We start from the raw sequence: 18,300 nt of genomic DNA on the forward strand, positions 1-18,300 counted from the left end.
GCCTGATTATTCTCTTTGTCTGCCAGATGCCTTTAGATATGGCGGTTAGCAGGTGTGTGTCCCTGCACTTTGGTAAGCTGGGAAATTGGGGCTGTGTTAGGGTCTTGTGACTGTGAATGGGATGTCACCAGTTAGAATCCCAGGGTCACCGCTGAGCCCTTGAACAATGCCCTTAACCATCAGTTTGCTCTTAACCCCCAGTTGTTCCAGGGACTGTTTCACCCTGCTTTCTCAAAAAAAATTGTAGTGAGGCTAACTCCTTTAGCCTTTATTCTACAGGGTTGAAAAGGTAATGAGGCTAACCGCTTTAGCCTATAGCATACCGGACTGGGAAGGCGGTGAGGCTAACTGCTTTAGCCTGTAGCATACAGGGCTGGGAAGGCGGTGAGGCTAACTGCTTTAGCCTGTAGCATACAGGGCTGGGAAGGCGGTGAGGCTAACTGCTTTAGCCTGTAGCATACAGGGCTGGGAAGGCGGTGAGGCTAATGGCTTCAGTCTATAGCATACAGGACTGGGAAGGCGGTGAGGCTAATGGCTTCAGTCTATAGCATACAGGACTGGGAAGGCGGTGAGGCTAACTGCTTTAGCCTTTAGCATACAGGGCTGGGAAGGCGGTGAGGCTAACTGCTTTAGCCTGTAGCATACAGGGCTGGGAAGGCGGTGAGGCTAACTGCTTTAGCCTTTAGCATGCAGGGCTGGGAAGGCGGTGAGGCTAACTGCTTTAGCCTTTAGCATACAGGGCTGAGAAGGCGGTGAGGCTAACTGCTTTAGCCTGTAGCATACAGGGCTGAGAAGGCGGTGAGGCTAACTGCTTTAGCCTGTAGCATACAGGGCTGGGAAGGCGGTGAGGCTAACTGCTTTAGCCTGTAGCATACAGGGCTGGGAAGGCGGTGAGGCTAACTGCTTTAGCCTGTAGCATACAGGGCTGGGAAGGCGGTGAGGCTAACTGCTTTAGCCTTTAACCCACAAGGCTGCGGCGCCCCATATGTACAGAGTGTGGGTGTCTGTTTGCTTCTCTTGGAGCCTCCTGCTCCACTGCCTGCCACATGACCCTCTGTACCAGCAGAGCTGTGAGAAGTCACATGTACTGAGCCCTGTGGGTTCGAGGGCCGCACTCTTCTCAGGAAGGGAAAGCGTTGTGTTTTTTTTTTTTTTTATGTAAATGATGGTACACAGTGTGTTTCTGCCTGCCAGTAAATGTCTGTGTTCACTATTTGCTGTCTGCCCCCCCATAATTGTTTGTCCGTCTTGCATATTTGCTCGGGAGGCCAGTCAGAAGGTCTGCTTGTGACCCGCTGGATGGCGACAGTGTGTCTCATCTTACCGATCTGGGCCCCTTTTCCCTGCTGAAATCATGACATTCATGAAGCTGGTCTTTTTTTGTGGGGGGGGGGGGGTGTTGTTTGCTTATGGATGGTGCGGTAGGTCAGACCATTTCCAGGCGAAAGGTCAGATGTCATCATCTCTGCATCATCACTTGGGAGTGGGGGCTGACAGGCGAATCGGCAGGAGAAGCGACTCATTTCAGTTTTGCGTCTGTTTTTCTTTCTGGTATCCTGACTCGATACAAAGCTGGATCCAGGAGCCTTGGTGGCCGGAAGCGTGATGCCGGATTATGGCGGCGGCTGGCTGGCTGGCTGGCTGGCTGGCTGGCTGGCTGGCTGGCTGGGCTTTCCGTTTGCGATCATAGCACCGTTTGTGCTACCTTGTCATCATGCCTACCTCCACCCCCCGAATTTATGTCGGCTCTGGAAGCTGCTAAGGCCTCAGTTAAGTCCTACGTGTCACCAGAGGCTGTCATCTCCCCCCCCCCCACTCCCCAGTTAAATATAGACCCAGTGGCCGGTTGATTAGGTACACCTGCTCATTCTTCTAGTGGCTGCATTCGAATGTGTGACAGCGGAAAGGGATTCTCTTCCTTTGCCTCTTAGTGTAAAATTATCACAGGTGGTGGTTCCCTCATCTCAAACAGCTGGGTTGGCGGCAGATGTAACACAAAGGGATTCCATGCCGCTGCATCCAGTGCTTACGGAGGCCGGTGCGGTCAACCTGGACTTGGGGTTTCCCTTTCCAAAAACACCTGATTTGGCTTAGTTTAGGTTAGATGGATGTCGATTACATTTAGCTTTGTCATTACACAGAGTACTCAGGCAATGAAATGCAATTTAATGAGGAAGTGCAATGTAGCGCATTATAGCTGTACAACATATGTGTATGATAAATAAATGTCAGTGTACATCTATGCAGCGGTGTGGTATACGTGGTGTGGATCACTGTTTCCCAGCCAGTGGGACCCATTTTGATTTGGTCGTGGAGTGTGTAGTACACAGGGAGAATTCAGAGGAGAACGGCCATTGTTAAAGCCAACGGGAAGACAGGCCACATGTGCAGAAATAGCGGCTGAGTTTACGTCTTATTTTATAGCTCCGGTAATCTAACGAGAGGATTTATTCCGAACCGTCAGCCCCCTTCAGCGTGAATTAGGCTGTGTCCACATGGCGCCCAGCGGGCAGGTGTGTTGAGCAGCTTGTGTCCGGCCCAGTGCCTGGCACACTTCATTACCCCCTGACCCGGGCATCTGCCATCGGCTGCTCCTGTCTGACGTGGAGGTGCATGCGGCTGCCTTTCTCGCGGCTGTCATGGGCCCTGGACGACCCCATATCCATCAATGTGACCATGTCTGGAAAACGTTACTCGCTTGTTCCACTCGTGAAAGGATTTACGACGAACGTTTAAAAATTGTGCAGTAGTGAAGTGGATGGATGGGATTAAATCAGGTGCTTGTAGGTGTGTGAAAGCGTTGTGCCTGAATTTTCTGGAATGGGGGGTGGGGGTTTCTCAATAACTGCTGCTGAACATGCCTGGAGGACTGCTGCATGGTTTTTAAGATCTGATTTCGCTGTTTGGCCATTTCCCTTTTATATTTATTTATTTATTGTGGTTATTTGTTTTAGATGTTTGCTTTGACTCATACTCATAGCGTGCTGCCTGCGGGCAGCGCCGTGTCCTTCCCGCGTGCTGCCTGTGCCGTGTCCTTCCCGCGTGCTGCCTGTGCCGTGTCCTTCCCGCGTGCTGCCTGTGCCGTGTCCGTCCAGCGTGCTGCCTGTGCCGTGTCCTTCCCGCGTGCTGCCTGTGCCGTGTCCGTCCAGCGTGCTGCCTGTGCCGTGTCCGTCCCGCGTGCTGCCTGCGCCGCGTCCTTCCCGCGTGCTGCCTGCGCCGCGTCCGTCCCGCGTGCTGCCTGCGCCGCGTCCGTCCCGCGTGCTGCCTGCGCCGCGTCCGTCCCGCGTGCTGCCTGCGCCGCGTCCGTACCGCGTGCTGCCTGCGCCGCGTCCTTCCCGCGTGCTGCCTGCGGGCGGCGCCCTGGGCTGGACAGCGTGGCAGATGGTGGTACTTGTACCAGAAATCATCCCTTTTGGTGAAGGCCAGTTCCCATGGTGACCGACTGGTAAGTTGGTGGGGGGTCTGATCCCCCCCCCCCCCCCCCCCCATCTGATGGTGCATATAAGGAGGCCGTTTCGCTTGAGCCGTGATGATGTACTGCCAGAGACATGGAGAGAGCACCTCACCCTTCATCCCTTGGTCACCACTGTCTTTCTCACAAGCTTCCACTTTTGATTTGACATCCCACTGTGTCGCTTTTGCTCCCAGAAGGGGGCGTCCTGCAGGCTTGTGCGTGTGATGTATGTGCGTGTGATGTATGTGCGTGTGATGTATGTGTGTACACTGACACACAATGTGCTCAGAAATCGCCAGCCCTGAATTCTCCTTTTCCCGCAGCCTGTAATCAGACTCCGCCCTGATTCCTGTGTGGCTTCACGCTCAGAGAGGATCTCTCCTTTAGAGGAGACCCCCCCCCCCCACCCCAATCATCAGCTCCTTCTCATAACCCCCCCCAGAGTGCAATTACATGGAAGAGAAAATGAAAGAGTCATCAGTCACTGCTGTTTCTGCGTGTGCCTGTGCGGGTCTGCCTCTGGTGGGGCCAGCTGGCCTGTTATCAGTGTCACGGACACCGTAGGACAGTGTTTCTGGGCGTTTCTGCAGCTCATTCTGCGTCTCCTTTGTAGGCCTGCTGTGTGCGAGGTTCAGGCCTGCTTTTAGCGTGATCCGTCACGTCTGGCAGCCTCGCTGACGTGACGTGGAGCGGCGTACACCGAGAAATGCAGTCCCAGGTCTGGCTGGATCTGAAATTTCTCTGAGACGGTCGGGCCTGACTGGATGCTTGTCTCTGACTGGCCAGAGGTGGCGCCGCCGCGCTCTGACAGCTCCCCCTGGCTTTGATTGGTCGCCGTCCACTTCAACAACGCAGCCTTTGGTCAGGCGGGGAGACCGGGATTGGACAAGCACACTGCTCCCCTGTGTTAAGCTGGGTTTGCCGCAGGGTCCAGTTCTGGTTCTGAGCGCAGATGGACTTAGGTGCTCTTTGTACTTGTCCCCTGTTGTCCCCCCCCCCACACACACACATACACAATGCAAATGAGGGTAACTTCCTTAGTGAATATCTACTGGTCTGAACAAAATAGTACTCCAAAGGTAAACTTTCACTGGGGTTTCCCTGCACGGGCTTTTGTTTGGGCTGTGCTTCCCTGGGCTCGCGTGACGACGTGCGACGGTGGCAGGCTGTCACTGTCCCGCTGTCCCACTGGCTGATGCCGGCTTTCTGAGACATAGGCTGTCGTCCTGCACAGTGGATTGGGGATTGGCTCCTTGGGGCGCGTACGCCGTACCGTCTGCTGATTGGGGGACGCGTACGCCGTGCCGTCTGCTGATTGGGGGGCGCGTACGCCGCGGCGTCTGCTGATTGGGGGGCGCGTACGCCGCGGCGTCTGCTGATTGGGGGGCGCGTACGCCGCGGCGTCTGCTGATTGGGGGGCGCGTACGCCGCGCCGTCTGCTGATTGGGGGGCGCGTACGCCGCGGCGTCTGCTGATTGGGGGGCGCGTACGCCGCGGCGTCTGCTGATTGGGGGGCGCGTACGCCGTGCCGTCTGCTGATTGGGGGACGCGTACGCCGTGCCGTCTGCTGATTGGGGGGCGCGTACGCCGCGCCGTCTGCTGATTGGGGGGCGCGTACGCCGTGCCGTCTGCTGATTGGGGGGCGCGTACGCCGCGGCGTCTGCTGATTGGGGGGCGCGTACGCCGCGGCGTCTGCTGATTGGGGGGCGCGTACGCCGCGGCGTCTGCTGATTGGGGGGCGCGTACGCCGCGCCGTCTGCTGATTGGGGGGCGCGTACGCCGCGGCGTCTGCTGATTGGGGGGCGCGTACGCCGCGGCGTCTGCTGATTGGGGGGCGCGTACGCCGTGCCGTCTGCTGATTGGGGGACGCGTACGCCGTGCCGTCTGCTGATTGGGGGGCGCGTACGCCGCGCCGTCTGCTGATTGGGGGGCGCGTACGCCGTGCCGTCTGCTGATTGGGGGGCGCGTACGCCGTGCCGTCTGCTGATTGGGGGACGCGTACGCCGTGCCGTCTGCTGATTGGGGGGCGCGTACGCCGTGCCGTCTGCTGATTGGGGGGCGCGTACGCCGCGGCGTCTGCTGATTGGGGGGCGCGTACGCCGCGGCGTCTGCTGATTGGGGGGCGCGTACGCCGCGGCGTCTGCTGATTGGGGGGCGCGTACGCCGTGCCGTCTGCTGATTGGGGGACGCGTACGCCGTGCCGTCTGCTGATTGGGGGACGCGTACGCCGTGCCGTCTGCTGATTGGGGGGCGCGTACGCCGCGGCGTCTGCTGATTGGGGGGCGCGTACGCCGCGGCGTCTGCTGATTGGGGGGCGCGTACGCCGCGGCGTCTGCTGATTGGGGGGCGCGTACGCCGCGCCGTCTGCTGATTGGGGGGCGCGTACGCCGCGGCGTCTGCTGATTGGGGGGCGCGTACGCCGCGGCGTCTGCTGATTGGGGGGCGCGTACGCCGTGCCGTCTGCTGATTGGGGGGCGCGTACGCCGTGCCGTCTGCTGATTGGGGGGCGCGTACGCCGCGCCGTCTGCTGATTGGGGGGCGCGTACGCCGTGCCGTCTGCTGATTGGGGGGCGCGTACGCCGCGGCGTCTGCTGATTGGGGGGCGCGTACGCCGCGGCGTCTGCTGATTGGGGGGCGCGTACGCCGCGGCGTCTGCTGATTGGGGGGCGCGTACGCCGCGCCGTCTGCTGATTGGGGGGCGCGTACGCCGCGGCGTCTGCTGATTGGGGGGCGCGTACGCCGCGGCGTCTGCTGATTGGGGGGCGCGTACGCCGTGCCGTCTGCTGATTGGGGGACGCGTACGCCGTGCCGTCTGCTGATTGGGGGGCGCGTACGCCGCGCCGTCTGCTGATTGGGGGGCGCGTACGCCGTGCCGTCTGCTGATTGGGGGGCGCGTACGCCGCGGCGTCTGCTGATTGGGGGGCGCGTACGCCGCGGCGTCTGCTGATTGGGGGGCGCGTACGCCGCGGCGTCTGCTGATTGGGGGGCGCGTACGCCGCGGCGTCTGCTGATTGGGGGGCGCGTACGCCGCGGCGTCTGCTGATTGGGGGGCGCGTACGCCGCGGCGTCTGCTGATTGGGGGGCGCGTACGCCGCGGCGTCTGCTGATTGGGGGGCGCGTACGCCGTGCCGTCTGCTGATTGGGGGACGCGTACGCCGTGCCGTCTGCTGATTGGGGGGCGCGTACGCCGCGCCGTCTGCTGATTGGGGGGCGCGTACGCCGCGCCGTCTGCTGATTGGGGGGCGCGTACGCCGCGGCGTCTGCTGATTGGGGGGCGCGTACGCCGTGCCGTCTGCTGATTGGGGGACGCGTACGCCGTGCCGTCTGCTGATTGGGGGGCGCGTACGCCGCGGCGTCTGCTGATTGGGGGGCGCGTACGCCGCGCCGTCTGCTGATTGGGGGGCGCGTACGCCGCGGCGTCTGCTGATTGGGGGGCGCGTACGCCGCGGCGTCTGCTGATTGGGGGGCGCGTACGCCGCGGCGTCTGCTGATTGGGGGGCGCGTACGCCGCGGCGTCTGCTGATTGGGGGGCGCGTACGCCGTGCCGTCTGCTGATTGGGGGACGCGTACGCCGTGCCGTCTGCTGATTGGGGGGCGCGTACGCCGCGGCGTCTGCTGATTGGGGGGCGCGTACGCCGCGCCGTCTGCTGATTGGGGGGCGCGTACGCCGTGCCGTCTGCTGATTGGGGGACGCGTACGCCGCGGCGTCTGCTGATTGGGGGGCGCGTACGCCGCGCCGTCTGCTGATTGGGGGGCGCGTACGCCGCGGCGTCTGCTGATTGGGGGGCGCGTACGCCGTGCCGTCTGCTGATTGGGGGACGCGTACGCCGCGGCGTCTGCTGATTGGGGGGCGCGTACGCCGCGCCGTCTGCTGATTGGGGGGCGCGTACGCCGCGGCGTCTGCTGATTGGGGGGCGCGTACGCCGTGCCGTCTGCTGATTGGGGGACGCGTACGCCGCGCCGTCTGCTGATTGGGGGGCGCGTACGCCGCGGCGTCTGCTGATTGGGGGGCGCGTACGCCGCGGCGTCTGCTGATTGGGGGGCGCGTACGCCGCGCCGTCTGCTGATTGGGGGACGCGTACGCCGTGCCGTCTGCTGATTGGGGGACGCGTACGCCGTGCCGTCTGCTGATTGGGGGACGCGTACGCCGTGCCGTCTGCTGATTGGGGGGCGCGTACGCCGCGCCGTCTGCTGATTGGGGGGCGCGTACGCCGCGGCGTCTGCTGATTGGGGGGCGCGTACGCCGCGCCGTCTGCTGATTGGGGGGCGCGTACGCCGCGCCGTCTGCTGATTGGGGGGCGCGTACGCCGCGCCGTCTGCTGATTGGGGGGCGCGTACGCCGCGCCGTCTGCTGATTGGGGGGCGCGTACGCCGCGGCGTCTGCTGATTGGGGGGCGCGTACGCCGTGCCGTCTGCTGATTGGGGGGCGCGTACGCCGCGGCGTCTGCTGATTGGGGGGCGCGTACGCCGTGCCGTCTGCTGATTGGGGGGCGCGTACGCCGTGCCGTCTGCTGATTGGGGGGCGCGTACGCCGCGCCGTCTGCTGATTGGGGGGCGCGTACGCCGCGCCGTCTGCTGATTGGGGGGCGCGTACGCCGTGCCGTCTGCTGATTGGGGGGCGCGTACGCCGTGCCGTCTGCTGATTGGGGGGCGCGTACGCCGTGCCGTCTGCTGATTGGGGGGCGCGTACGCCGCGCCGTCTGCTGATTGGGGGGCGCGTACGCCGCGCCGTCTGCTGATTGGGGGGCGCGTACGCCGCGGCGTCTGCTGATTGGGGGGCGCGTACGCCGCGCCGTCTGCTGATTGGGGGACGCGTACGCCGTGCCGTCTGCTGATTGGGGGGCGCGTACGCCGTGCCGTCTGCTGATTGGGGGGCGCGTACGCCGCGCCGTCTGCTGATTGGGGGGCGCGTACGCCGCGCCGTCTGCTGATTGGGGGGCGCGTACGCCGTGCCGTCTGCTGATTGGGGGGCGCGTACGCCGTGCCGTCTGCTGATTGGGGGACGCGTACGCCGTGCCGTCTGCTGATTGGGGGGCGCGTACGCCGTGCCGTCTGCTGATTGGGGGACGCGTACGCCGTGCCGTCTGCTGATTGGGGGACGCGTACGCCGCGGCGTCTGCTGATTGGGGGGCGCGTACGCCGTGCCGTCTGCTGATTGGGGGGCGCGTACGCCGTGCCGTCTGCTGATTGGGGGACGCGTACGCCGCGGCGTCTGCTGATTGGGGGGCGCGTACGCCGCGCCGTCTGCTGATTGGGGGGCGCGTACGCCGCGCCGTCTGCTGATTGGGGGACGCGTACGCCGTGCCGTCTGCTGATTGGGGGGCGCGTACGCCGTGCCGTCTGCTGATTGGGGGGCGCGTACGCCGTGCCGTCTGCTGATTGGGGGACGCGTACGCCGCGCCGTCTGCTGATTGGGGGGCGCGTACGCCGTGCCGTCTGCTGATTGGGGGGCGCGTACGCCGTGCCGTCTGCTGATTGGGGGACGCGTACGCCGTGCCGTCTGCTGATTGGGGGACGCGTACGCCGTGCCGTCTGCTGATTGGGGGGCGCGTACGCCGTGCCGTCTGCTGATTGGGGGACGCGTACGCCGTGCCGTCTGCTGATTGGGGGACGCGTACGCCGTGCCGTCTGCTGATTGGGGGGCGCGTACGCCGCGGCGTCTGCTGATTGGGGGACGCGTACGCCGTGCCGTCTGCTGATTGGGGGACGCGTACGCCGCGGCGTCTGCTGATTGGGGGGCGCGTACGCCGCGCCGTCTGCTGATTGGGGGGCGCGTACGCCGCGCCGTCTGCTGATTGGGGGACGCGTACGCCGTGCCGTCTGCTGATTGGGGGACGCGTACGCCGTGCCGTCTGCTGATTGGGGGGCGCGTACGCCGCGCCGTCTGCTGATTGGGGGACGCGTACGCCGCGCCGTCTGCTGATTGGGGGGCGCGTACGCCGTGCCGTCTGCTGATTGGGGGGCGCGTACGCCGTGCCGTCTGCTGATTGGGGGGCGCGTACGCCGTGCCGTCTGCTGATTGGGGGACGCGTACGCCGTGCCGTCTGCTGATTGGGGGACGCGTACGCCGTGCCGTCTGCTGATTGGGGGGCGCGTACGCCGTGCCGTCTGCTGATTGGGGGACGCGTACGCCGCGCCGTCTGCTGATTGGGGGACGCGTACGCCGCGCCGTCTGCTGATTGGGGGACGCGTACGCCGCGCCGTCTGCTGATTGGGGGGCGCGTACGCCGCGCCGTCTGCTGATTGGGGGACGCGTACGCCGCGCCGTCTGCTGATTGGGGGACGCGTACGCCGCGCCGTCTGCTGATTGGGGGGCGCGTACGCCGTGCCGTCTGCTGATTGGGGGGCGCGTACGCCGTGCCGTCTGCTGATTGGGGGGCGCGTACGCCGTGCCGTCTGCTGATTGGGGGGCGCGTACGCCGTGCCGTCTGCTGATTGGGGGGCGCGTACGCCGTGCCGTCTGCTGATTGGGGGACGCGTACGCCGTGCCGTCTGCTGATTGGGGGGCGCGTACGCCGCGCCGTCTGCTGATTGGGGGACGCGTACGCCGCGCCGTCTGCTGATTGGGGGACGCGTACGCCGCGCCGTCTGCTGATTGGGGGGCGCGTACGCCGCGCCGTCTGCTGATTGGGGGGCGCGTACGCCGCGCCGTCTGCTGATTGGGGGGCGCGTACGCCGCGCCGTCTGCTGATTGGGGGACGCGTACGCCGCGCCGTCTGCTGATTGGGGGGCGCGTACGCCGCGCCGTCTGCTGATTGGGGGGCGCGTACGCCGCGCCGTCTGCTGATTGGGGGGCGCGTACGCCGCGCCGTCTGCTGATTGGGGGGCGCGTACGCCGCGCCGTCTGCTGATTGGGGGGCGCGTACGCCGCGCCGTCTGCTGATTGGGGGGCGCGTACGCCGCGCCGTCTGCTGATTGGGGGGCGCGTACGCCGCGCCGTCTGCTGATTGGGGGGCGCGTACGCCGCGCCGTCTGCTGATTGGGGGACGCGTACGCCGCGCCGTCTGCTGATTGGGGGACGCGTACGCCGCGCCGTCTGCTGATTGGGGGGCGCGTACGCCGCGCCGTCTGCTGATTGGGGGGCGCGTACGCCGCGCCGTCTGCTGATTGGGGGGCGCGTACGCCGCGCCGTCTGCTGATTGGGGGGCGCGTACGCCGCGCCGTCTGCTGGTTGGGGGGCGCGTACGCCGCGCCGTCTGCTGGTTGGGGGGCGCGTACGCCGCGCCGTCTGCTGATTGGGGGGCGCGTACGCCGCGCCGTCTGCTGATTGGGGGGCGCGTACGCCGCGCCGTCTGCTGATTGGGGGGCGCGTACGCCGCGCCGTCTGCTGATTGGGGGGCGCGTACGCCGCGCCGTCTGCTGATTGGGGGACGCGTACGCCGCGCCGTCTGCTGATTGGGGGGCGCGTACGCCGCGCCGTCTGCTGATTGGGGGGCGCGTACGCCGCGCCGTCTGCTGATTGGGGGGCGCGTACGCCGCGCCGTCTGCTGATTGGGGGGCGCGTACGCCGCGCCGTCTGCTGATTGGGGGGCGCGTACGCCGCGCCGTCTGCTGATTGGGGGGCGCGTACGCCGCGCCGTCTGCTGATTGGGGGGCGCGTACGCCGCGCCGTCTGCTGATTGGGGGGCGCGTACGCCGCGCCGTCTGCTGATTGGGGGACGCGTACGCCGCGCCGTCTGCTGATTGGGGGGCGCGTACGCCGCGCCGTCTGCTGGTTGGGGGGCGCGTACGCCGCGCCGTCTGCTGATTGGGGGGCGCGTACGCCGCGCCGTCTGCTGGTTGGGGGGCGCGTACGCCGCGCCGTCTGCTGGTTGGGGGGCGCGTACGCCGCGCCGTCTGCTGGTTGGGGGGCGCGTACGCCGCGCCGTCTGCTGATTGGGGGGCGCGTACGCCGCGCCGTCTGCTGGTTGGGGGGCGCGTACGCCGCGCCGTCTGCTGGTTGGGGGGCGCGTACGCCGCGCCGTCTGCTGGTTGGGGGGCGCGTACGCCGCGCCGTCTGCTGATTGGGGGGCGCGTACGCCGCGCCGTCTGCTGGTTGGGGGGCGCGTACGCCGCGCCGTCTGCTGGTTGGGGGGCGCGTACGCCGCGCCGTCTGCTGATTGGGGGGCGCGTACGCCGCGCCGTCTGCTGATTGGGGGGCGCGTACGCCGCGCCGTCTGCTGATTGGGGGGCGCGTACGCCGCGCCGTCTGCTGGTTGGGGGGCGCGTACGCCGCGCCGTCTGCTGATTGGGGGGCGCGTACGCCGCGCCGTCTGCTGATTGGGGGGCGCGTACGCCGCGCCGTCTGCTGATTGGGGGACGCGTACGCCGCGCCGTCTGCTGATTGGGGGGCGCGTACGCCGCGCCGTCTGCTGATTGGGGGGCGCGTACGCCGCGCCGTCTGCTGATTGGGGGGCGCGTACGCCGCGCCGTCTGCTGATTGGGGGGCGCGTACGCCGCGCCGTCTGCTGATTGGGGGGCGCGTACGCCGCGCCGTCTGCTGATTGGGGGTGCTTATGCTGTGCCGCTGTTGCCAGCAGTGTAGTCGGGTGGTGGTTGCCACAGCAACTGTAGGTTTTTTTTTGGTGTAAATTTATTTTTATTGTATCTTGTATCTTGCACTTCGATGGGGTGGAATTTCTAGTTATCACGTAGATCTGTGCTGGATCGATTGTGGGCTGTGACTGACTTTGCTGTGATTATGATCTTCGGTGAGCTCCGAGCTCTGGGAGTAGCAGTAGGGTTTTGTATGATTCCTCCGGCTTGCGCTTTGCCTCGTAATTTTTCCTTTTATCTCTGAACTTTGTATGCACTGTTAGGCGAGTTAAGCCTTTAGTGATATTTCCTGCTATCAGAATAATGTGTCCTGTCCCTTTAAGGCTGCGAAGGCCTGACTTAGTCCTGGGGTGATAGCGCCTCAGTGAGGCTCACAATGCCGCTGTCAGCCCTTGCCATTGGTGTCAGTGGGAATCCCCGGGGGTTTCCGAGTGTCTTGAGGATCCTTTCAAATTTACCCACGTCAGGTGGTTTCCTGTCAAACTTAACAATTCATCAAACCGAAAGGTGAAAGTGAAAATTGCAGTAGTGCCCCCCCCCCCCCCCCCCCCGTCATCGAAGATTCACTCACTGGGGCAGGATGGGGTGCCAGGCTTCAGTGGAAAGCTAGGTAGTGTCTGGAGCGGGGGCTACGGCATACAGCAGGGGCCACAATTTGGCCAGCTGGGGTCCGGGGTCCGCCATAGTAAACAGGCCGCGGCAGGCTCCGTTGCCCTGGTAACCAGGCTAGCCTGAGAAGTAGGCCATGCGTCACACCAAGCAGGGAGCGCGTGTGAAACGCAGGGGGCACTGTCCGGGCACCTCGGATTGCTGATGAGGGGCGTTCGGCCCTCGGTTCTCCTCATTATTCCTCTATAATGTCTGCCTTGCCCCCAGAAGTCGCAAACGCCCCCCCCCCCCCCCCCCCCCCGTGTGCTGCAGCTTTGGAAAGCAGCCGCTGATGTTCTGCTTCCTGCAAAGTCGCTCATCGGTGAGCCTCCATTTATAAAGAAGGTGAGATGCTGGAGCAGAAGTGCTGCTGCCTTCTCTGATTTTCTCGCCCCCCTGCTGCCTGTCGTGCGGCGCTTGCTGCTTCCTTAATGCTTCTTGCCGTGAGGCCGCAGAGAAAGCGGACAGCCACGCCCCCCCCCCCCCCCTTGTGACAGTGCCCGCCTCTGCTGACTGCCATTTTCAGTATTTAATTACCTTCTAATGCATGCTGACATAACTAGGGTAGCTAGTGGACTTTTGTTTCGCATACTAAAGTCCACAAAATTAACATCACAGTATTGTATCAGGAATATTAATGCACAAGATATTGGTTCTAATTGTACTGGGAGAAGTGATTTCCTCTGTCAGGGATGCGATCTGCATGCAGAAAGGTGCATTCTGTATTTAAGTAGATGCACAGGGACTTTGTAAAGGTAGGGCACCATTTATTTATATGAAACATACGATCTTTGCAGGTTGGGGCTACGGTCTACATTTGTCGGTTTCTTCTTAAGACGACTAATGGGAAGTAAAATGACTGAACCAAGAATTATTATTTGAATTTATGGTTATAAAGAGAGCAGACTGAGGGAGAAGGATCAGATGCGTCAGAGCTGGGGCTGGAGTAAATGGGAATGACCCCGAAGCGCAGACACACCCCCTGGCAGGTGTGCACTGCAGTGTCTGCTTTCGGCTAACCTGCGTGCCAGCGATCACCCGAGCGCTGATGTCATGATCTGCAATTTAAATGGAAAAGCTTCTATTAACAAAGGATTCACCGTCGTTCAGCACTCGTTCCAGTGTTCCAGTCCTTTGTGTTTATCTGTCAGTAAATTAGTAAATCAGTTTTCATCCAAGTCCGTTATCTTGATGGGTTGCGAGTTGGTCTGGACTGATGCATTGTGGGATTCTACGCCTGGAGATTTCAGCCGTGCGCGGCGGAGACACCGAGGTGCCACTTACTGGTGCTCTGCAGCTCGCATGTGCAGCTCGCATGTGCAGCTGCATTGCTGGCTGCCTGCGTATTTGCGAGATTGCAATCTGCACACGCTGGCCCGTATCTCCAGCATCGACAGCCCTGCTTCCTCTTCAGTCCTGAAGAATCAGGCCCTTGTTTGTAGGCCTCTGTGTAGAGCTGCAGGTGCCTGGGACCTTCCGTCAGTCTGCCCCCCCATTCCAACCCCCCCCTGGGCTTTTGGAAATGGTCATAACTGGAGATGCACCGATCCAATATTCGGCTGGAATGATGGCCTTTGCTCTCCTTTTAATAAGGATTTTATTACAGCGGTAGCCTCTTGTTGTTTTAATGTGTTGTTTTAGATGTTCAGCATGAACGCTAACGCTGCCACTCAGTGGGTGTGAGCGCAGTGACTTCCGCATGCTGTGACATCACACGCATACTCTTTGCAGTACGAGGCACGTAAGAACATCAGATAAGAGTGACGACTTAAGAGTATTTTACACTTTTAAGTAGGGCTGCCGCGATTACTCTATGTAAAAAAATGTCGACATCAATATTTTAAATCGAGGCATGTTTTTTTTTTATTTTAATAAAATTACTGTTATGGTTTTGAAAACATTTCATTATAATAAATGTTTTCCTTTAATGTCACTGTGTAAGTATTAGAGTAGTTCAATTGTACACCGTGGGAATTTTCGATCGCACACCATGGCGCCACTAGCGTTAAGCACGAGGACCTGAATCGAAAAAACACTGGTGCTATTCTGGATGATGGGCTGCCAAGTCGACAAAACCACCTTAAGTGTTGTCTATTCACGCTTATTAAATTAGTATGTGGAGAACTTTTTAAATATCTTTTGTCCTAGTAGCTGCCAAATACACTCACCATTAAAGCCATAAAGTTGTCTGCCTGCTATCTTAGAATCTCCGTTGAATAAGTGTTTGTGAAAATGCTTAGGCTAACACTTGAGCTTATTCTATATTGATTGACGGTCCTGGTGTGTATGTTCATGCCGATTGGGCTTGTTGGAACCAGTGTTATCTTAAACTAAAACTTAAAGGAAAACGGACATAAAAAAAAAATTGTGAACTGAAATAAAAATAAAAACTATTTACCAAACAAAAGCGTGTTGGACTTTAATCTGCGAGAAGTATCGCCGTACCGCCGACGTCTTTTACCTTGTGTGACCCCTGTATCTCCTCCTGGAAACTGAGCTGCCTGCGTCTTCACCGGCACTTCAGTGCTCATCACTTCCATGATTTACTAAGTCGCATTTGGTCCGCTCCGCTAACTTAATTTAATAAGCATAAGGATACGCTGAAACGTTTTCGGTATCACAATACGCATCTCATTAATATTTTAGTAATATTACTAATCTGGTTATCGAATTGTGTGTGAAAATAATGTATGCACAGTTCTGAAAAGTCGGTATCCATTATCTAAATTCCTGCAATGACATGCAGTTGGTGGTTGTCGAAATAAAATGAACTCAAATTAAATGGTTAAGTTGATTTTCTGGAGAAAAATTAACCATTTAGATCAATCAACCAATCGGCAAAATAGTCAATAGATTAATCAGTAGAAAAGGTCATTGGTGGCAGCCCTACTTTTTAACGGCAACTAGTAGCGCAGCGATTTGCAATCTGTATAAAAACAAAATTTTGAGATGTGAAAGTAGCGTTTAGTGGGAAAAACCCACTAAACAAAGCACACGCGATTGTGTGAGACAACGAGAGTAATATGACAAAAGCATTGTGATGTAGGAGGGGCTGTTGTCGCAGCGATGTTTAAGTGACGCTGTTGCCAGTGGGAGAAAAACTACTCTCATTATAAGCATTTATACCTAAAAAACACTTTAAACAAGATGTACAAATGAGTTGGAACAGGTCAGTATGTATGTAGCCTAATTAAAGATTTTGGCATACGTTTTCTCATCTTTATTTACTAGTTTAGAAATAATAATAATATTTAAAGTATGTCTGTGTATGGCCTTTGCTCTCCTTTTAATAAGGATTTTATTACAGTGGCAGTCCCCTGTTGTTTTAATGTCTTGTTTTAGATGTTAAAGACAGGTCTGTCTTCAAAACGTTGGACCAGTGCCCTTCCAGGTTCGCCCCCCCCACTCCCCCCCTTAATATCGATATTAAGTGTGACATTGTCTGTCCTGATCTCCCCCGTGTTGAGTTTTCAGTCCTGTGCTTGGGACCAGAAAAGCGTCCATTCTGTTAGTCTCTCCTGCTGCAGAGGGCAGTGTTGAGAATGACTTAGCATCGTTTTGGCCCTTGGCGAGTCGTCAGAAGGGAAAGACCCCCCCCCCATGATTCTGTGGCGAACCGAGACCTGAAATGCGTGACCTTTGCTTCCCCGTGAGGAGGATGCCGGATCAGAAATGGCGGGAGCTGAAAGCCGTCATCGGAGGAAAGTAGGCCTTTCCCTAGCAACCGGCCGCGCATAAAGGCCGCTGTTTATGCTTGACTGGTTGCCATGGGAACTGGCAACGGTGGACCTTTTTTTATATATATATATATATATATATATATATATATATATATATATATATATCACATCTTCATCTGTTGGTTAATAAGATGCCTGAAATGTTCCACAGAGATCTTCAGCCTTTGTGTGATCCTCCGGGCTGCAAACAGGCACTTTGGCGGGGCTGACTTCCCTGTATAAGTGGGAGCCCAGGCCCAGCCCCGCAGGAAGGTCAGACAAACGGACATAACACTGACCCTAACCCTGTCCATTCACTTGTTCGCTGGTGTCCTCTCTTTCCGATTCCCTCCTACTGAATCGTCTCAGGAGATGCAGCTACGTCTTTGAGGGATTGGTAATAGCAAGGCTGATTCCAGTGATGGACCTCAAGAAGTACTGGTTCTGGATTTGCTCGTGCTAGTGCCAGACAAGCAAGTCTTTATAGCTCAGTGTGTGTGGCAGATGTCAACTGGTCCAGCCTGCACAGTGCTGGTTCATTCATGGTTCCTCATTGGGTTAAAATGGTGATTGACACAGGCTGGTAAATCCTGCCCACCTCCTTTCTGTCCAGTCGTCTCCTGTGATTCGAAACTCCACAATCCCCCAGGCATCCGTGAAGCATCCTTGCTTTGGTTTCTGCTGGGATGCTGGGTGTTGCTTCTCTTCAGTGTCCCCTGCCCCTGTAACCGGATGGTTCTCTGTTCGCAGCCCCGCCGCCCCAGCCCCCGGCAGTGCATCGCTTTTGATTGAGGATGATGCCAGCATTTCTGCTGTGACTGGCTCGGCTATGTAACACTGGAGAGAAGGCCAAAATGGGTATGTACTGGTGATGGTGAAGCATGATACTAATCCATCCATCTTCCAGAAGCAGAGATCCAGTGCTGGGTCAGGCAGAGACTGCAGCCTATCCCAGGATGCACTGGGCGTGAGGCAGGGGACACTCTGCATGTGATGTCAGTCCTTTAGAGGATGCCAGCTTTCGTCAGCGAGCTGGAGTGGGATTTTCAATTCGAGACAAGTCTGCACAAACATGGATATTTATGTATATGTAACTGTAGTCTGTAGGGTTTGCAAACTGCCCCAACGCTTGTGATGTAGCTAATTTTAGGTTTATAATGGAGTAATATAGATTTTCTAGTGTGAGTGAAAGAGCCTGAAAGCACGAGTGAGACGGCAGATGCATGAGAGGAGGAAGCCTTGCACAGGACTCACAGGAATCGAACCAGGAACCGTACGTGAGGCCCAGCTTCTCCCCTCAAGTCAGTCCCTGCATGTGGTGCTGCTGATATTCCTACATCTAAGCAGTGAGGAGCTGTTCCATGAGGTCAAAGGTCACATTCCCATCGGGGCCCTTGCCTGTCGGTTGGGGCCCTTCTTCGTCCTGCGGGGCATTTTCCCCTGGGGGCCCTTCGTCACTCGAGCCCTTCCCCTCTCCTAAAGCACTCTCATCTCGTATCTTAGCAGCTCGCACATCTTCACCCTTGATCTTCTCTTATCTCGGGTCCATGGTCCTGCTGCACTTGGCTTCCTTGTCCTTTTCCCTGGTTTCTCACGTGCCTCATTCGGCTCCCGTCGTCTTGTCCAAGCTGGGATGCTGGGCTTAGGTGGAGATCGAGGGTCGCTGGAGTAGCTGGAGTCCAGTCCTTACTACCCTTCTTTTGTCTTACATTTTTTTTAACCACCCCACAGGTTTGTTCCCCGTGTTTAAGGGATACTGAAACCAACCGAGCTGAAAAAAATCAAATAGTTTGTTAAATGAACGACCCCCCCCCCATTTCCTCATGCTGAAATCCTTGGCTTTAGAAGCAGGAGCCTGCTCTTCCAGAGCCCTTTGCGGGTCTTTGATGTCTGTCTTTAATGTGCCCCTCCCACCCCCTGCCCAGCTGTGTGTTTAACCCCCCC

At 59.5% G+C, this 18,300-nt stretch overlaps 1 protein-coding gene across 3 annotated transcripts in view; it reads left to right on the forward strand.

Annotated features, from left to right (window-relative positions):
* The window catches only part of ralgps1 (Ral GEF with PH domain and SH3 binding motif 1), a 123,778-nt gene that overhangs the window by 13,622 nt on the left and 91,856 nt on the right, over window positions 1-18,300 (forward strand). For 2 of the 3 annotated variants that reach the window (XM_048984798.1, XM_048984800.1), the window contains exon 2: window positions 17,107-17,214. The exons of the other annotated variant lie outside the window; for it this stretch is intronic. The gene's annotated coding sequence lies outside the window, so the exon portion shown is untranslated. The remainder of the gene's footprint in view (window positions 1-17,106; window positions 17,215-18,300) is intronic. 3 annotated transcript variants of the gene reach the window in all.

This window comes from Brienomyrus brachyistius, chromosome 2 (genome assembly GCF_023856365.1).
Source record: "Brienomyrus brachyistius isolate T26 chromosome 2, BBRACH_0.4, whole genome shotgun sequence".
NCBI classification, from domain to species: domain Eukaryota; kingdom Metazoa; phylum Chordata; class Actinopteri; order Osteoglossiformes; family Mormyridae; genus Brienomyrus; species Brienomyrus brachyistius.